Source organism: Myodes glareolus, chromosome 13 (assembly GCF_982192425.1).
Source record: "Myodes glareolus chromosome 13, mMyoGla1.1, whole genome shotgun sequence".
NCBI classification, from domain to species: domain Eukaryota; kingdom Metazoa; phylum Chordata; class Mammalia; order Rodentia; family Cricetidae; genus Myodes; species Myodes glareolus.
Window position 1 is genome coordinate 47,289,746 of NC_142038.1, and position 20,189 is coordinate 47,309,934.

Below are 20,189 nucleotides of genomic sequence, written 5' to 3' on the forward strand. Positions count from 1 at the left end.
TGGTGGTCCAAGTATGGCTCCCTAGTCCAACAGCAACAAGTATCATCTGTGAAGTGTCAGAACCAATTTCCCAGACTGGTTCTGCGTCAAAAGTTCTCGAAGTAAAACCAGGTCATCTGTTTTAAGCAACATCAAGGTGATTTTAAAGTTTGGGAATCATTAGACCAACTGTTTAAGCAATGGGCCTGAGCAATTTCAGTCCTGACACTCTTCTGTTATAAGCCACATACTCGTGAGCATTAACCCATCTCATTTCCACGTGAAGCCCATGAGTAACAGGTGAGAATTCAGTTATTAAGTACCAAGATCACTGGAGAGATATAGTCACCTAGAACTGATAACACATGGAGTCCATGAACATTCTGCTCGTAAGAGAAAGGATATTCTGGTCAGTTTTCCACTTACTTGTTCATCTTTAATGCTTACTAATTGTCCAAGTTTTGATGTGTGGTGTGGGCTTAAATGTTTGCAAAGCATTCTGTGTTCGTGGTTATTTTATGCATCATGACGTAGCTACATTGCCCTTTAAAAACGAAGACCACTCCATTGTTAGAGGCAAAAGCAGCACACTCATGAATACAAAGGACTTGCCACTTAATCTTCCTTCAAGCCTCGTCAGGGAAATGATTTCATCAATTTCTGTGGTGCAGGAGCAAGCCATCTCTGCAGTACCCCGGTTCACTAATGCCTGTTATTTTGGAGTAATTGCCCTTTGCTTGTTAATATGCAGTTGTTCGTGTGTGATCTCAAGAATGTGCTCCATTAGGGCTCTTTGTTCTCACAGTGTACCTGAGAGAATTAACCATGCCTCCAAAGCCTCTCTACTGGTGTTCCTTTCTGAGACAAGTAGAAATGCTTAGAATCTGAGCACAGTGTGGACTGCTGCCTACCAGTGATTGATTTGTAAGAGCTCATAAATTGGCTGCTAGGCTTTCTGGGTGATGTGCAATAGAGAAAGAAGCATCAAGGGTAACTCAAAGCACAGAGGATATTTTCTCCCATTTATTCCGGAGTTCATTGTACTCGATAATGAATTAGACTGTATTTGCTATAAATGTTTGCATATGTCTTCGGTTTCTGAAAACCATGTAAAGGAAATTACCTGTGCATACAAATTTAAATGGATATATACAAACTTCTTTCATAATCATAATACACTTGTATATAAATGGATCAATTAGTACGTTAAGAACAACTACAGTAAGTTTGTAATGAACTACTATAAATCTCCTTGGATTGGGGAACTCTCAGGAAATGAGGGAATTTCCTCACCATGCCTGGCACTTGCTGAGTCTTCCCTTAGTTTTCTATCAAAAGGGCTGCTCTACTAGAGGCAAGTGTTGCTTAAAGTCTTTAACATTTAAGTATTCTTCTTTCTTTTCTAGTCATACAATAGTTGTCAGCTGCCAAATTAGAAAATATTTACTAAGAATCTCCATTGTGTCAAGTGTTGGGTTGAGCAGAGGGTTTTTAACAGGGACAAGACTGAACATGTAAGTGGAGATCACTATCGGATCACTGAGCTCTGTAGCATTTCCTTCCTAAGATTTGGGTTTGCAGGTAATGTCGTGCCATGTGGCCCAGTCTTACTAAGCAGAAGAGCAGGGTATGAATAACTGAACTTTAAATTATTCCAGACCAAACACTGAACCTTCCTGTGTACTGTTCTCCACACATACTTTTGTGCTTTGAGACAGGGTTTCTCTGTGTAGCTTTGGTGCCTGTCCTGGAACTAGCTCTTATAGATCAGGCTGGCCTTGAACTCACAGAGATCCACCTGCCTCTGCCTCCAGAGTGCTGGAATTAAAGGCATGCACCACTGCTTCTGGGCTCTTTCTAGACCTCTTTAACCAAAAAGACAATAGAAGAACTGTTGAAAATTTTCTGAAAGATAGCATAAGATGTTGAGAATGACCTTGGGTGTGGGATCCTTAAGTCTCAGCAAAGTCCCTAGAAGTGATTTAAATAAAAAAAGAAAGAAAGAAAGAAAGAGAAAAGGGAGAGAGATGGGAGTGGGAGAGAAAGTAAATCTCTTCATTTTTAATGGTTATTAGCTTTTTTGTTTCTTTTTTATTATTACTTAAAAAATACCAATCCAAATTCCCACTTTCTCCCCTCCTCCTAGTCCCCTCCCTCTCCCTCCACAAACCCTTCCCCACCCCTCCAACCCTAAGGGAGTACCATGCACCCTGCCCTGTGGAAAGTCCAAGGCCCTCCCTGCTACATCTAGGTTGAGCAAGGTTTACATCCAAAGAGAATAGGATCACATGAAGTTGGTATATGCAGTAGGGACACATCCCAGTGTCACTATCAGTCTATCCCAGTTGTCAGCCCCCTTCAGAGGGGCTTGGTTTTTCCCATGCTCATTTGCTCCCAGCCCAGTTGGAGTTGGTGAGCTCCCATTAGCTCAAGCAAACAGTCTCAGTGGATGACCACCTCATGGTCTTGAATTCCTTGCTCATACTCTCACTCCTTCCACTCTTCAACTGGATTTTGGGAGCTCAGTCCAGTGTTCTGATGTGGGTAATGGCCTCTGTTCCATCTGTTGTTGGATGAAGATTCTATGGTGGTATTTATGATAATCATCAGTCTGATTACAGGGTAAGGACAGTTCAGATACCCTCTCCTCTACTGCTTAGGGTCTTAGATGGGGTCATCCCTGTGGGTTCTTGGGCATTTTTCTAGAGCCAGGTTTCTTGCTAACTCCATAATGGCTCCCTCAATCAAGATATCTCTTTCCTTGGTCTCATATCTGTCTTTCTGCCATCTCAACTATCCCATTCCCTCAAGTTTTCCTCAACCCCCCTTCTCCCCTTCTTTCTACCCCCTGCTCACCTGCTCCCAAATTTTTGTCTGATTCTAATTTCTAGGTGGGTCTATATATGTTTTTCTTTGGGTTCACTTTATTACTTAGTTTCTCTAGGATCCTGAACTATAGGCTCATTGCCCTTTGTTTATGACTAGTATTCACTTATGAGTGAGTACATACCATATTCATTTTTTTTTTGGTTTGGGTTACCTCACTCAGGATAATGTTTTCTAATTATGTCCATTTGCATGGAAAATTCAAGATGTTATTATTATTATTATTATTATTTTACTGCTGAGTAGTTCTCTGATGTGTAGATTGCCACAGTTTCTTTATCCATTCTTCAGTTGAGAGACATCTAGGTTATTTCCAGGTTCTGGCTATTACAGATAATGCTGCTATGAACTTAGTTGAACAAATGCTCTTGTAGTCTGATTGAGCATCTCTTGGGTATATTCCCAAGAGTGGAATTGCTGGATCCTGAGGTAGGTTGATTCCCAGTTTTCTGAGAAACCGCCACACTGATTTCCAAAGTGGTTGCACAAGTTTGTATTCCCACCAGCAGTGGATGAGTGTTCCCCTTGCTCTACAACCTCTCCAGCATAAGCTATCATCAGTGTTTTTGATCTTAGCCATTCTGACAGGTGTAAGATGGTATCTCAAAGTTGTTTTGATTTGCATTTCCCTGATAGCTAAGGAAGAAGAAAATGTCCTTAAGTATCTTTTGGCCATTTGAAATTCTTCTGTTGAGGATTCTCTGTTTAATCAGTACACCACTTTTAAATTGAGTTATTTAGAATTTTAATGTCTAATTTCTTGAGTTCTTTATATATTTTGAAGATCTGTCCTTTGTCTGATGTGGGGTTGGTGAAGATTTTTGCCCATTCAGTAGGTTGCCTTTTTGTCTTATTGACTATGTCCTTTGCTTTACAAAAAACTTCTCAGTTTCAGGAGGCCCCATTTATTTATTGATGCTCTTATTGTCTGTGCCACTGGGGTTATATTTAGGAAGTGGTCTCCTGTGTCCATGCATTGAAGGTTACTTCCCACTTTCTCCTCTAGCAGATTCAGTGAGATCAGATTTATATTGAGGTTTTTAATCCATTTGGACTTGAGTTTTGTGCATGGTGACAGATATGGATCCATTTTCATTCTTCTACAGGTTGACATCCAGTTATGCCAGCACCATTAGTTGAAAATGCTTTCTTTTTTCCATTGTATCTTTTTTTTGCTTCTTCATTAAAAATCAGGTGTTCATAAATGTGTGAATTAATATCCGGGTCTTCAATTCGATTCCAAAGGTCAATGTCTCTGTTTTTATGTCAGTACCAAGTTGTTTTCATTACTGTAGTTCTGTAATAGAGCTTGATGTCATACCTGAGAAAAACATCAAAAAGACTCAGCTGGATACAATGGAAACATGCCTTAAAACCCATGGGAAGTGTGATATTACACAGACCCTAGAAAAAGAAGTTAATTTCTTTAATCGATTTGTATAGCACAGAAGTGAATGGTTAGTGTGAAAGACAATACTAACGTATTTGGCAACCTTAATGTCACATGAGAGTAACTGCAATGATGTCTGTTGTGGAATATTTGTACTGTGTATAAAGATGTATTGTTGTAGTTGGTGTAATAAGAAACTAAATTGCCAGTATCTAGGCAGGAAGACATTAGGTAGGACTTTCAGAGACATAGAGGACTCTGGGAAGAAGAAAGATAGAGTTGCCAGCCAGATGCAAGAGAAGCAGGACATGCAGGAGGAGAGGTAACAACCATGAGCCTTGTGGCAGGGCATAGATAGAAAGAAATGGGTTAAGTTATAAGAGCTAGTTGAGAACAAGCCTAAGCTATAGGCCAAGCTTTAATAATTAATAAGAATTCTCCATGTCATTATTGGAGAGCATTTCTAGTGGAACAGAGAAAGACTTGGTTCATATGGTTTCCAACATGGAGGCATGTATTTCTACATCAGACCTGAAAAGCTTTTTAAAAAGTTCTAAACACACAAACATAGAGCCAGATGCAGCACAGCCCACAGAGATGCAGCTACAGCTAGAGCTAATCAGCTCCATGAAAGGTCTAAGGCTCGGCTCACGCATTCAGAAAAGGCTTCAAGTGTGTAGTAAATTGGTCCAGACTGAGAAAATTGTAACATGAGGGTCGACTTGTTAGGGTATCTGTCCTGCCCAGTACCCCACAACCGGCAAGCCCCAAAGAAAATCACACATAGGACTCCATAAGATTATAAACTGATTGGCCCATTAGCTCAGCCTTCTTATTAACTAATTCTTACATCTTACAGTAACCCATAATTCTTGTCTGTGTTAGCCATATGGCTTGGTACCTTTTTCAGCTGTCGCTCACATGTTGCTTCTTCTGTAATTTGGGCAGGAATGGTGGAGGGAGCTTCCTACTTCTCAGAATTCTCCTGTTCTCATTGCATCACCTCTACTTCCTGTCTAGTTTTCCCGCCTATACTTCCTGCCTGGCCAATCACCATTTATTTAAAATATGATTGACAGATTACAGACAATTCTACTGCTGAAACAGGTACAGTAACAAAAATGGGTATAAACAGCCATTAAAAATTAATAGTTTAGAAAAGTCTTTAAAGAAAGAGTAAAGTAATATAAAAAGAATAAGTCATTTTTAAGAATGGGAAATATACAAGACGTTTGGATCCTGTATGATATTTTGTTGACTTTGTAATTTTTAAAATGCTGATAAGCAAATGGCAGCTGCTGAGAAACTGGGTTGTGGAAGGTACTGCTGAATTAAGCCAATCTATATACTTTATAGATGTCTTGACTTCAAAATGTAACTCAGGAAATGTGTTGCTTTGGGGAAGATGTTATATTTTTGTTTTTACAGGAAATGAAAAGCTATAAATTCTTTTGAACTTAATAGAGATCAGATTTGACCAGTCCTGTGGGATAATGCTCTTGTGCACTGTAAATGTTTATCACCCATATTGGTTTAATAAAGTGCCTATTGGCCAGTAGTCAGGCATGAAGTATAGGTGGGGCAACCAGACTTGAAGAATTCTGAGAAGAAAAAGTCAGAGATGCAGTCATAATCCAGAAGCTGAGGAAGCAAGATGAAAATGCCTTACTGAGAAAAGGTACCAAGCCAGATGGCAAAACATAGATAAGAATTATGGGTTAGAGCCGGGCGGTGGTGGCGCACGCCTTTAATCCCAGCACTCGGGAGGCAGAGGCAGGCGAATCCCTGTGAGTTCGAGGCCAGCCTAGTCTACAAGAGCTAGTTCTAAGACAGGCACCAAAAACTACAGAGAAACCCTGTCTCGAAAAAATCAAAAAAAAAAAAGAATTATGGGTTAATTTAAGATGTAAGATGTAGTAATAAGAATGAACAATAGGTCAAACAGTTTATAATTAATGTAAGCCTCTGTGTGTTTCTTTGGGACCAGGCAGGACAGAAACTTCCATCTACAAACCAGAGGAAACCTTCTGAGGATCTTGGATACAGACATGAGGGAAGAATCCAGGAAAGACTACAAGACAAGTGACATATATGTTGATCCCTCTGCATAGGAACAACTCGGATGCTGGATGAGACATGGTAAATCTTATTGACTATAAAGTCTTTATGACATATTATATGCCATCTTTTCATATGGCATGGATGAAAATTTATGCTACAATTTGGTTATGTAGTCCAAATAGACTTGTAAAATTGACAGCTGTCTTTTATCTGCTAAAACATAAAACACAAAATCATCTTTAGCTGACTTGTGCATACTGCACATTCCATACTTTTGTTAATTCAGCTGTTGATGTTACCTTTAAAAGTATATATCATTTAATAATAAAAGGACTGGACATGAATAAAGACAAGAGCAGTAGACAGTTTTTCAAAATGTCTCAGTTACAGTTTCCTCTAAATTCTACATACGGAACAACTTCAAAGCCTTTGACTAAGATGGTCCAGCTTTGTAGACTACTCCAGTCAGGACATCAGATAAGCTCTTATACTTTCCCATCATACAGAGACTAAACAAAAAATAATACAGTTAGCTCTCCCAGAAGTTGACCATTATTCCAATTTTCTCCAGATCCCCTAAAAAGACCATCACCCCAGACAGCAGGAAGCAGTCTAGAGAACACAACACCCACATTTCCAAGAGGTGGGGTAGGTGGTTTTCAGTCATTCAGTGGGTTGTGGATGTTTGTTGCTGTTTAGGAGGGTTGGTTGCAAGTTGTTGTTACTGCTCATGGTCAGAGAAAAAAACTAAGCTAAGAGGATTGGATTTAGGGGTCTCATTCTGAAAAGAAAAGAGGGAGATACGGGTATAATGAGCTCCAAAGGTAAATTATTGAATCTACTTTTCGACCAAAAGGCAACTACTAGTCTCAATATTTTACATTGATATGGATTTTTGTATATGGATACAAATTTAAGGTTATTTCTTGCTATACTGTATATATTTTTCTACTCTTTATTAAAAATATTGTATCTATGTAGCTCATTTGACAATGTAATACAAATTTCTAGTCTTCGAATGTTATTATTTCAAACTATTTAGGATAATTAAGAAATACAAGTTAGTAGTTAGTCATGTAACAGTTGAATTTGTGGTCATGTTAGGTATGTTTTCAAGGTCAAATAAATTTTAGATAGACAGATAGCCTTTTCTTCAAACACTTCAGAGATCTACAGAATATGGCATTTAAGATGTATTAATAACATTAGGGTTTTCATGACAGTGACACATGTCTGCTTTTGGAAGTACCAATTTACTTCAGAAAAGATGATGGGCATCAAAGAACCTCCATATAGAGTTTGCTTTCACTGTGGAAAAATTAGTCACTGTGCAAAGAAACTGCCATTGTCTCAACTGCTGACAGTATGCTGTCCAAACTGTACAAGCAGGACGCATTTTTCTTTTAAGAAGCAACAGCCTAACATTTTTTAAGACAAAAGTAGGACAGTCCTTCAAAATTCCTGCTTCCCAAAAATGTGTGCCAGATATTCTGTGCCTGTAGGCTGAAGATGGATGTCCCAATGTTGCTGAGAAACCTTGGAGTGATTGTACAGGCAGCCAGATGCTTCTGACATTTCTATAGTATTGGAAGTTTGCTCTATACTCCCTGTTTACTCAGATAATATTATATCCTTTTGATAGTGTTTTGGGGGTGAAGAGGCTGCAGAGATGACTCTGTGGGTGAAGGCTACCACAGAGTTCAGATTCCCAGCGCACACAGGAAAGCTGAGCGTGGTGTCTTGTGTTTGTAACCCAGTGGTGAGCAGAGGGTGGAAATAACTAACCAGTGGACTTGCACTCACTGGTCAGCCAGTTTGCTGGAAATGATTAACTCGAAGTCTGATGAAAGACCTGTCTCTAAGGAAGGGAGTGATAGAGGAACACACCTCTAATCCTCTGGAAACCACAGGAACAGACATAAGCATAAACATCTGGCCTAAACAATGGAACTCATAGACACACACATACACACAATTAAGAATATTTTAAAGCTCTGCTGATATGGTTTAAACAGTAGTCACAGACTTCAGTGTTACTCCACTTCTTGTCGAACATTGCTCAACATGGGTCCTCACTGAGGTGTGAATTCTGTGTCTTCTGCTGTTAGGAGTAAGCTAGTGTGTGATTATACCAGACATTTTCAAAATGGAAGGCTTCAAAAATGAAGTCTTCTAAAACGATCCTTGTAGATTGGAATTTCCCAATAACCACCACACAGAGATTTGTTATTAATTATAAACGTTCAACCAATAGCTTAGTCTTGTTACTAACTAACTCTTATAACTTGAGGTAACCCATATTTCTTATCTGTGCTCTATTATGTGACGGCACCTTTTTTTCAGCACAGTATGTTCATACCCTGCTTCCTCTGTCTGGCAACTCCACTCTCCTTCCCAGCATTCTCTCAGTCTGGCTCTCCCACCTAACCTCTTCCTGTCTAGCTATTGGCCAGTTGGTTCTTTATTAAACCAATGAGAGTAATACATATTTGAATGTACAAAAGGTTTATTCCACAGTGGATCCTTCCTCTGCTTTTAATTCTCATGGGTCCTCTAAAGAAGTAGTATATAAATGTGACATGGAACAAGTAGATACCTAATCTGTCATTTTTGTTTTTTTCCATCTGAGCCACAGCATTAGAACTTGACTGGCAAGGAATGAAGGAAAGTTTGGCCATCAAAAGCTCTGCACAAACTTCCATCTCTTTGATGCCAGCCAAATAGACTTTTCTCTTTTTTTAAATCAATGCCTGTAGAAACCTTTCTCCTAATTTTTTTAGTGTGGCTTCCAAAGCAGAGGAAGGGCACTTGGGAAAGCTGTGAAGGACACCATTTGTTTTAAGGCAAAGCCAAGGAGAGAAACAACTGGCTCTATATTTGAGCCAGAACTAGAGTTCTATTGAGATTTTCCCTGATGGGTCCAGTGATTCCAAAATCTAGAGTCAAAGAATTTTGCACTAAAATGTTCTTGAAGCCCTTATCACTCAAAATATCGAGACAGCCAACCTTGTGTGCAGAATTTTAAGCATATTTTTGACATTTGCAAAGTACAGGCTTTAAAAGAAATCCATTAAATTAATCATTTCAGAAGTCCAGCATTTCTTTTAAGCATTGCTGAAATTTTTTAAAAATGGGCCTCTCTTGGAGCCACAAACAATCGATGTAGCTTTAATTTGGAAGCCCTTCTCTCTGGCAGCAGAAAGATTGAAAACTAATCTTTCGAAAGACAGTCTGACTAATCAGGTCAGGAGAAAAATGAATAGTGTTCCTTATAGCTCAGCCAGGAAGCCTTGTTCTGCTTTGAGTTTTAATTTAAGGGATGAGGGGAGAGAAGTGAGGAGAGAAAGAGTAGAAACTGTCTGTATTGTATTGTTCCTTCCAATGACACTTTGGTAACACTTTCACATAATAAAATATTTTTCTCAATTTCCAACATCTGGGAGTCTTTGCTAGGTAGTATAGACCCACTTTCCTTGTCTTTTGTTTTCTTTGTATGTATTTGTTTGATGTCTTTACAGAGATAATGTCCACGTGTACCATTTTATGTTTTTTAATAGAAGTTGCATAGTCTTCGGTAGGGACATAATATAACCTCTTTTCTTGGTATCTAAAGTTAAATAACTGAGCTGGCAAGTTTTAAATTTGTTGGTTTTCATTCAGATTTTCTGCATTCCAGAGAATCAAATTTTAGTCAGAGAATCCCCTTATACAAGGACTGCTTTGAAAATACTGTGGGCCTTTCTCTAGAAGAACTATGGTTTCCCATACTACACAGTTCTGAGATCCTCTTGCTGGCAGTGGTCAGTAGTTAACAAAATAGAAAGCAATAGCAACAGTGATACTTTATAGGATGTTAACTACAAATAATAAATTCTACAATAGACTTGAGAAGTCTAGAATGCATTTTCCCCAATTAATTGAAACAATGTGCATTAATTAAAACTTTAAACCACCTTTTCAGCATCAACTGAATTTTAATATCACCTCATCTTTTCTACTAAGGAAATGCCTTGTGGAGTCATAATCAGTGACCTGTTAAATTAACTCCTTTCAGAAGATCAACTTCTCTTTGAGCATCACTAAAATCTTTTCAATGTGCGTCACTAAGGCATAAACAACCGATACATCCATTAAATAGGATTACTATCTTTTTCATAAAAAGAGAGAGATGGGGAAAGGTACAGAAATTGTTGCAGTGTATAGTTTAATTGTTCATTGAAAGCTAGATCAACAATTTAAAAACATGGAAACTAATGAGCCACTAGGATTTAAAATTAAAATCACTTATAAAAACCACCCTCCATTTTCTAAGGTTAAAGAGTCTTCGAAACATAGGGTTTATAGGGGGAAAGTGTGAGAGACGCTTTTAATTATGGCTCATCATTTCTATTCCCAGTTTTCAGGAGCATAACATGCCATGGTCCAGCTCAGAGCCCATGTATACAGCATGAGGTTAAACTGTTCACTGTCTTGGTGACCTCTTTGAGACACTCTCCAGTACAAGCTGAGAAGTGGTGACAATTAGAACTCCATTGCTACTTATTGCAGACGCCATGTAGTAAGAAAGTCTTTGCAAAGCCTGTGCATTTCTCATGTGACTCTCTGCCAACTGCGGTGCTATTTTTGCCACAGAGCTTCATAAATGGTGAGGAAGACAAGAGCCCGATGACTCTCAGTGAAGAACACAGTAGGAGTAACTGGGGTAATTCACCTTCCAACTCTGCAGGATGCGACAAGCCTTACTGACAGATCTGTCATATGGAGTCTCGCCTATTCTCTGCTTATCTAGCACTAATGCATTTATAGAGCTTGGATTTTATTAGTTTGACTACCACTCAACACTAGGCACTCCTGCTGGTCAGAATGCCCATCAATTTCAGGGGCTGCTGACTTCCCTAAGTTCCTGGGGGAATCATATGATTCATCATTTGTACTAAGGCATTTTTGAGAGGGAATAAAAATAGTGCCGAGCACAGTCCTGGGAACTCAAAAACGTACTGACCCTTCTTATAACCTATGTATGGGTACTCTGTGTCTTACATCACTCCTTTAATCATTGTCTGTGGGCAGCAGCAGGCTAGTTGCATAGAAAACTGGGGTTATTGGTCATAGAACATTTTGGAGGAAGGAGCCTATGTAAGGAATTTACTTTAAAGAGGGCAACTTTCAAACTGTCTTGAGGGCATTGCATGTTAAACCAAACGTCCAGTCTTGCTGGATGTGCCTCGCTCCTCTAGCATTAACTCTACTGCCCTCAACTTGGTCACAGATGACACCCTCATCCCTCCCCTCAGTCCTTGGGCTATCCCCCTCCATTCCAATTATGCTCCTCTATAATCAGTTATCTAGAGATCAGCTGGACTAATCCTTGTGAAATGCATACTGGATATTTCTGTACACAGGGAGTCCAGCAGTGGATAAGAAAGTAAGAAAGTTGATATCATCATTCTCGGGTACTTGCTTTCCAGCAGCAGAGATGGACAGTGCCTAGGAAGCCATATACCCTCTCATGTCAGGCCATGATGGAAGCCACATACCCTCTCATGTCAGGCCATGATGGAAGCCCTGAATGTGAGTAACCAAGAGTGGTAGTAGAGCAAGAAGCTGTTGGAGAGACAGCAACTTCCCATTGGTACTCTTGGAAGGCAAGGTTGGGCTGGATTTGGATGACATGACAAGATAGCCATATTAATGACCGGAGAAAAGGCATCCCAGGTCCTGGAAGAGAAGCATGAAGCCATCCTGGAAAGGACACACTTGTAAGCACAATAGGAGACATGGAAGACTGCTTATAGACAGCAAGAGGAGAGTGCTTTGTGATCAAGTTGAAGGTCGGAAGGGCCCTGGCAACTGAACGCTTTGTGCTGTGTCTTTGGATCTTTATTGTAAAAAAGAAAAAATAAGAAACCATTAAAAAATATTGAGCAGATCAGGTGATGGGAAAAAATGACTGTTTTAAGCTGACTCTTGCTTCTATTGGATAAAATAACTTAGGAGTGAAGGATCCTGCTTAGACATCTCAAGTTCCCATTTCAGTAGAGAGACTGGTGGAATAGAAATGGACCTATCTGGATTTTATCATGTTTCTCCCTCTGAGGAGCGGCGTTAGTGAATGGTTGAATGACTGAACCTGACTTTGAGCCTGTGCAGGAGTCAAGTCACTTGATGGTGAAGCTCCAGAAATGCTTTTCAGCTCTCTCTTGAGATGTTGCCGTGTGAGTGTCTACACATGCCATGCAGATGTGTCCGGACCCATATTTCTGCATGCTGACTGTTGGAAGTCTGCAGGAGGAAATACCTTCTTGATTAAATTCTCCGAGGCTGACATTTTTGCCTTGCAGCCTGCTGAGTGGTTTCACATGTGCTTTTTTGCAAAGTCAGAATTCTCTTGTGATCAACAGGACAGTTGTTTTCTGGCAGGATGGAGTTCTTTTTGCCACCAGGGTGGGGAAGTTATTTTAACTGTGTGAATAACAAGCAATTGCAGTGAGGAAGAGAGACGTGTTACCACTTGGTTGTTCAAAATATATTTTAGGTCAAATAATTCTGACCTGAGGAAAAAGTTACACCATCACTGAATGAATTTCAGATTTTCATGGGTGGTTTGTTCCAGCCCTCCACTTCCTAACGAACAGAACTAAAACAGTTTTAAAAGATTTTAAGTCTCACAGCCAGCAAATTCTGTCCATCCCCCACTCCAACTGCCAGAACTCTCCATATTTACAGATGCATTATATAGACATAACTTGCAAGTCTTATCCTTGGACTGTTTTTGTTGGATATGACCCTGGGAAAAATATTGTCAAAAAAAATGTAGTCCTATTCTAGACCCACCCAAAATGACATAATATTAAGCATTTTCAATATTGGACAGTGATGCTGTTTTGAGAGCTCACAGCAGGTTTGAGTTTAGTTAAGTCCAGTGTTTCCTTTATTTCTTGGTTCTAATTTCCCAGAGGCCTACTACTATTCTGCTTAGCTTAAAACTCAGCATCTTTTCATCAACAAATGTTAGCTGATGCATTTAAATCATTAAGGGGCTCTGGAAGAGAGACTCAATTACAGACATAGATAACACATCACCGTTTTATTAGCTGGGAAATCTTGGGTAGTTTTGTAAACTGAGGACAGCAAAATTCCTCTTTCCTAGTTTGGGTTCTGTGCTTTGCACCCCACATCATTTCTCTAAGCTCTCAGGCATTCCCTAGCTCTGTGTCAGTTGTTGATGGCTGGGTTACAAACAGAGGCATCAAATAGACAAATGAGAACAAGTTAGTCACCTCAGAAACCACCCCAAAAGTTATCTGAAACTTGGTTGTTTCTTACAGTTCTGTGTGAAAATGGAGTTCTCCCATCCTCCTTACCTAAGCCCTGTGTTTAGAGGCCTAGCTTGTATGGTAGTTTGAAGGCAATTGGCCCTCCATAAGCCCATGGGGAGTGGCACTATTAGGAGGTGTGGCTTTGTTGTAGTAGGCGTGGCTTTGCTGAAGAAAGTGTGTCACTGTAAGGGACCACAGAAGACCACAAGGGTGAAGGCATCAGGACCACCAAATCTGTGCTCATAAGGCATGCAAAGCTACTTCTGCCATAGCAGTGGTCAAAACACGGGGCCAGTGCAATGCAAGATTTGGGAAAACTGAACTCACATTTTTATAGATGATCCAGACCCATTACACCAGATAGCATCTTGAGAGTCAGAAACTTACACAACTTTACCTTCGACCACATAGCTCCTAAGTGGCAGATCCTGGATTGGAACCTAGGTCTGTATGCCTGAAACACTCATGTTCTGACCCACCATGCTTTGATGCTTTGAGAAGATATGGAACAACATCATTTTGATGTACTGTCCTGAGGAAGGAAGATGAGAGAGGCAAAGAAGCCATGACTTGTGATGTGTGATAGGTTTAAATCACGGGCATTTGTCTAGTTCCTTTTGAGAAGTCAACTCATACTTGTTCGATCATTTTCAGTTGGACCATCAACCAGCTCCCAAATCATGACAGAGAGTCTTATTATTATTTTTGAATGCTTGGACTAGCTTAGGCAAGTTTCTAGATAGCTCTTTTAACTTAAATTAACCTGTTTCTCTTTATCTACCTTTTGCCTCGGGGCTTACCTTCCTTACTTCTGTATATATCTTACTTTCACTGCTTCTCTATGTCTGGCTAACTTCTTGCCCTGGGCATGTCTCTCATTCTCTCCTCCTCCTTCTTTTCTCTTCATGAGCCTAGAATTCTCCTCCTATCTAATCTCTCTGCCTGGCAGTCCCACCTATTCCTCCCCTGCCTGTTGTAATGAGAAGCAGCAGGCTTCGTACCGCCGTCCGGCTCGCAGCTAGCTTTACCCGAAATAACAACACATAAATTGTATTCATTTAAACATTGCCTGGCCCATTAGTTCTAGCCTCTTATTGGCTAACTCTCACATCTTGATTAACCCATTTTTAATAATCTGTGTAGCACCACGAGACTGTGGCTTACCGGCAAGATTCTAACCTACGTCCATCTCGGGCCGGAGCTTCATGGCATCTGCCTGCCTCTGCTTCCTTTCTCCCAGCATTCTCTTAAGTCTACTCCACCTATCTAAGCTACTGTCCTATCAAAAGGCCAAGGCAGTCTCTTTATTTAACCAATGAAAGTAATGTATAGACAGAAGACCCTCCTACATCACCTGCTTAGCTACTTGTCATTCAACTCTTTATTAGACCAACCAGGTGCTGTAGACAGGAAAGGTTAAACAGCTTTTCATAATTAAACAAGGGTAACATAAGCACAAGTAATGCCCTTTTACACAGTTAAAACAATATTCTGTAGCATAAACAAATGTAACACGACTTTGCCTAGTTAAAATAATATTCTACAGTACACACTTGCCCCGTAAGATGTCTGGCCCCTGACTGTCTTTCCCACCACTCCTTGGGTACAGTTTAATACACAAAGCAGTTTCTCCTTGGTGCTGTAGACATTCACTATTCTTTGTCCCGATGTTTCCATACTCTGCCTTCATGGTCTTTCTTCATCAGTGTTCAGGTCACTTGCCACAGTTTGGAGTTTGAGAGATCACTGTCCTAAATCATTTCAAGATGTGGAAGTCACTGAGACCCGTTCAGAGAGTCTTTGAGGCCAAGACTATTTTTGTAATGCTGAAATACTATTGAATTTTCTTCATTATCCTTGACCACTCTAACACATGAGATAGAACTTTCCAGAAGCAACATGGTATAAGTGGTTGCAACAGATTATATCAAAAGCAAATATAAAAACTCTCCTAATTTCTACTAACACATGTATCAAATGATAATTTGCAAAATTAATGCTGGGAATAGGATGCTTGCCTAGCAATCACAGACTTGAGTTCAATCTCTAGAATCATAAAACAAGCTCAAAAGTATAATGCAATGCCAATTTTATTATTCCTTAGGATTGTTCTTAGAAAAAAAACACTTTTGTTAAAATGCTGCTTAATAGGCATGTTTGTTGTGATTTTTAAGATGGATTATTACACAAAAATTTTAAAAGTCTCAGTGAGCTTCTTATGTAATGGCTATCTATCAAGAGAGACATATAAATGAAGGTCCAGGCTGCTGCTGTGCCTGGGCTATTTCCCATATTTTCTGGGTCCTCACTATGGAGCAAACCCACCTCCGGACTCTCATTAATCCCTGCCCACTAGGGATATAGGCAGGGTTTCCATTGTCAGTCTCACAATAAGCTAGTAAACCGAGAGGTCTCTCTCCAGAGTTAAACATTGAGCAGCCTCCTTTTGTGCAGGGTAACTGTTGCATTTCTAAACAGAGAGAGGGAATAGAGCCAATGGACAACATTTGTGAGATGACGCAGGCAACCAGAAACTATGGTTTTCTGCATACTGTCTTGTGAACAGTCCTGCCAGTCATCTTGACTCATCTCTTCAAATACCAGTTTTCTGTAAAAGGAGTTGGCACGGGCCTTTAATCCCAGCACTTGAGAGGCCCAGGCAGGCGGATCTCTGTGAGTTTGAGGCCAGCCTGGTCTAAGAGAGAGTTTCAGGACAGGCTCCAAAGCTACACAGAGAAACCCTATCTCGAAAAAAAAAAAAAAAAAAAAACCCAAAACAAAATAAATCAATGAAGAAAGTTCCTTCAAATTTGAATGATATTCTGAATTTTGTGGACTTTTGTTTCGCTTTTGAGAAGCATTTTCAGTAAGTCATTATGCAAGCTCTCCTGAGCACTCCAGCGCCCTCATCCCCTTGTTCTTGGTGCTCCAGGTCAACGGCCTCGCTGCCTCTGCCCACAGGTAATTTCTGCAGAGTAACGAAGGTGGAGAGTTCCTAGGTTTGTTGGTAAAGAGCTCTTCACAAAGAAGAACCATTTGTTTGTCCAATTATCACATCCCAAACAGCAGAAACAAATGCCGATGACCTTAAACAAATGTCCCAGTTTCTCTACAGAAAAGACTGCGTGGTTCCTTATTTTAAAAGAAAAACCAAGAAATGAAACCAATACGTGCGATGAGTAAATAGACACAATTTAAGCTTTGCCCTTGACCCTTCACTCACGCCTGGCGGTTAACAGTGTACAAGGAAGACAAGCACTTCCTGAGTAGTGGGTTCTACCTAGGGACATTGTGAGGTGTCTGACAGCTCTGGCTGAGTTTGGGGATGATAAGGAACCTCCTTCGGCCAATGGCCTTTAAGAGGCTGGACCAGGTGGGGGCGTGGCTTTTGGGTTTCCAAAAAGTCGCTGCTGTCCTGCCAGGCTCTGCCTCGCCTCTCTTCTTTTGGAGTCATCTTGGGATTATTTGACTCGCGTTTCTCTCCCCGCCCTTCTCCCCCGTTTTACGCGTTCAGCTTCGTGAGAATTCATCACATCAGACACACCTTCCTTTTGTATGCTAGGGCCATCTGTCCTTTGGCTTTAAAAAGTCATGACCGCTCCCAGAGGATGGGGGATGATGGGAAAACTGGAGCTCCAGATGTGTCAACAGCAGGTGCAGCATCCTTTGGAAAAGTGGAAAAGGAGTGAGAGGATTTCCCTCGGGGCTACACTCCAGGTGCTCTGGGAGGGGATGCGGCCAAAAGCGCCTTGTCATTTACCAGGGTGCCAAGCTAACCAGGTGCTCTCGGCAGGAGTCGCCCTTGCAAATTTACCCTTTAGCCACCTTCTAAGTCCTGATAAAAACAACTGGCTAGCCACTGTTGCCAGGTAGCTTGGGATCTTGGTATAGAAAAGGCTTTTCTGTAGGTGAATGGATTTTGTAAAAAAAAAAATAAAAAAAAAAAATCTTTTTCCCAGCAATAATGTGAAAGGATTCAATGCACCATTAGGAAGTCTCTGACCAGAACAGCTTGTTTGTTGCTCAGGAAGCTAATATTAGAGACGGGAAACAGACTTTTGCCATTTTAAACCCATGTACTTAATTATCTCCACCCTAAATCAGTTCCAGAAACAGACACAAATGAAAGTACACGCGTCTGGCCAGTGTCAGAGGCTGACCAGAAGGTGGGGAATCCCGTGCCTTGCGACCTTCTCTCAGCATCTCCGGCCTTCTCCCCCTTCCTGGTCTAGGAAGGCAATTTGACCACCAGAGTACATCATATTTGTGCAGTGCTTTTAAAACAGTGGTCCCTGTAAGGGTCTTGCTGGGATTCTGGTTTCTGGGCACTTTTTATATAACCCAGTTAATCCTAGTAGCTTTTAAAATATTTAAAACCTCGATGAAAGGCAGAATGTGGAGATCATTGGCCTCTCCAGTGGCTGGTAAGATCCGAGCTGGATTCTTACCCATCCCCTTGATGCCTTCACCCCAAGTATATTAAAAGTTACCAGGTAAGTAAGACTATAAATAACAGGAGCAACTACAGCGTGCTGGAGCTACGTTTTCCACAGGTACAACAGCGTAACCCGCTCCCCTGAGAGGCCAGTGCTGCTGAGCTGCCTGTATGATCTCCAGCTCACACGCAATCCAAAGTGCAGCCCCTCAGCTGGTGAACTGCCGCCCACCGTCGTCCCTGAAATGGCCGCACTGGTGCCGGATACTTGTGGCATCTTTTGAATTTCTGTTCTGCTTCCTGCCTCCCCACTGCCTCTCAGGGTCTTTCCTCCTCGAGTCTGCGTTCTCCGCCTTCTCCTCTAAGCTCATCAGCTGCCACGAAGGTACGCTGGGAAATCATTTTTATGTTCACGTCTGAAGCTGTCATTTGCATGCAGGTTTGCCCAATGATGTGGGGTCATCTGGGTTCTCAAACATGCCGGTCATTTCTCGACTGGCACCCTTGCAAACCCATGACGCCCATGGACATTCCTGTCCCTTCTGACAACTTTTGTGCCTGTGTACCCAAAGCCCAGATGCAGCGGTTTGTTTCTTGCTCTTCCTGGACCCCTTTACCAACCGGGTAAATTTCAAATTTAGTTTGAGTTTCGTTTTGAAGAGATGAATAGCATTTTTCAAATTTTATTTACTAATTTCAAATCCTTTTGAAGTCTTACTTTAGGACAAAACATTTCTTGGGTCCGGGGGACAGCTCTGGGGCTTTGGGAAGGAACTTGGGGGCCATTCATGCCACTGGAGAGTGATAAGGCAATAAACCCAAACCCCTGAAAAATCAGAAAAAAAAATGGTGAACACAACACTGTCAGCTGACAAACGTCTCAAGGACTGCCAGGAGCTGTTTGGAGGTCTTTAAAAAAAAAAAAAAAACGAAGCTTTCATCACAAGGAAGAGCTATACTGGTGGGAAGGGGAGCATGAGGGGGCTTTGAAAGTCACCACTATCAGCAAACAGAAAGAGACAAATGGTGATACCTCAGCTTGCTTTCTTTTTAATCAATGGGAAACCCCAGTCCATGGGATGTGCAGTCCACATTCTGGAAGGATCTTCTGTCTTCATGTAAATGTCTCTGAAGACATAATAAGAAATGCTCTCGAAGACATACCCAGAGGTGTAAAGTGTCCTAGGTGAATTCACATCCCATGACAGTTAACCATCGCAATGTCAAACCTTATTTGGGAAGAGTACAGGAAAGGCCAAACTGCCCCTCCTGATGGCGTCTATTTGATTTGATCTGTCACTTTCTCTTCCAAACCTTCGCTTGCTCTCTCTCCTACAGGAAAAATATTTCCCTCACTTAAAAATAGTCTCCCTAAGGATCATGTCTTAAATACATTGCTGTGGATGGAAGTGTGATGAATACACTTCAAAAGCAGAATGAGAATTATCATATACTGAGGACATACTAAGGCCCAGAAAAAGATCCAAATGGTCTATATTTCATTGTGCCAGCTCAGCTATGATGTACTAAGTCACCACCAGACACACAGCCACGCCCTGTCACTATTGGAACTCTAGGAGGCTTTAAAGCAAGAGGATCACAAAGTAGATACTTGAAAGAGCCCCCTAAAGGCCTTGGGTCACAAGTCCAGCATTTGAGGGGAACTCCTCGCCTCCATTTCCTGGTGCCCTTGCTTCACTTGGATTCCAAATTTGTGGCGATTTCCTCTGTGTGTGTGTGTCTGTCTGTCTGTGTGTGTATGTGTGTGTCTGTCTGTCTTTGTCTGTCTGTGTGTGTCTGTACCTGCCTCTCTCTCTCTCTCTCTCTCTCTCTCTCTCTCTCTCCCTCTCTCCTCCTCTCCTCCCAGCCTCCCTATCATAAAGACCCTCCTTTCCCAGAGCTTCCCGCCTGTATCCTTAGCTCACTCTACTTCCGGTGTCCTTGCCTATGCTAGCACTCAGGGCTTTCTCCTACAAAGACCATGGGGCTGTGTACACCACTGTCCCAGTACCAATGTTTATTCCATGCACATGGTGGCTGATTTACATGTTGGGCAATGATTAGTGTGTATATGATCCCGGCTTATTAGGAATCTATCTGCAGCAGCGTCTGTTTCTGT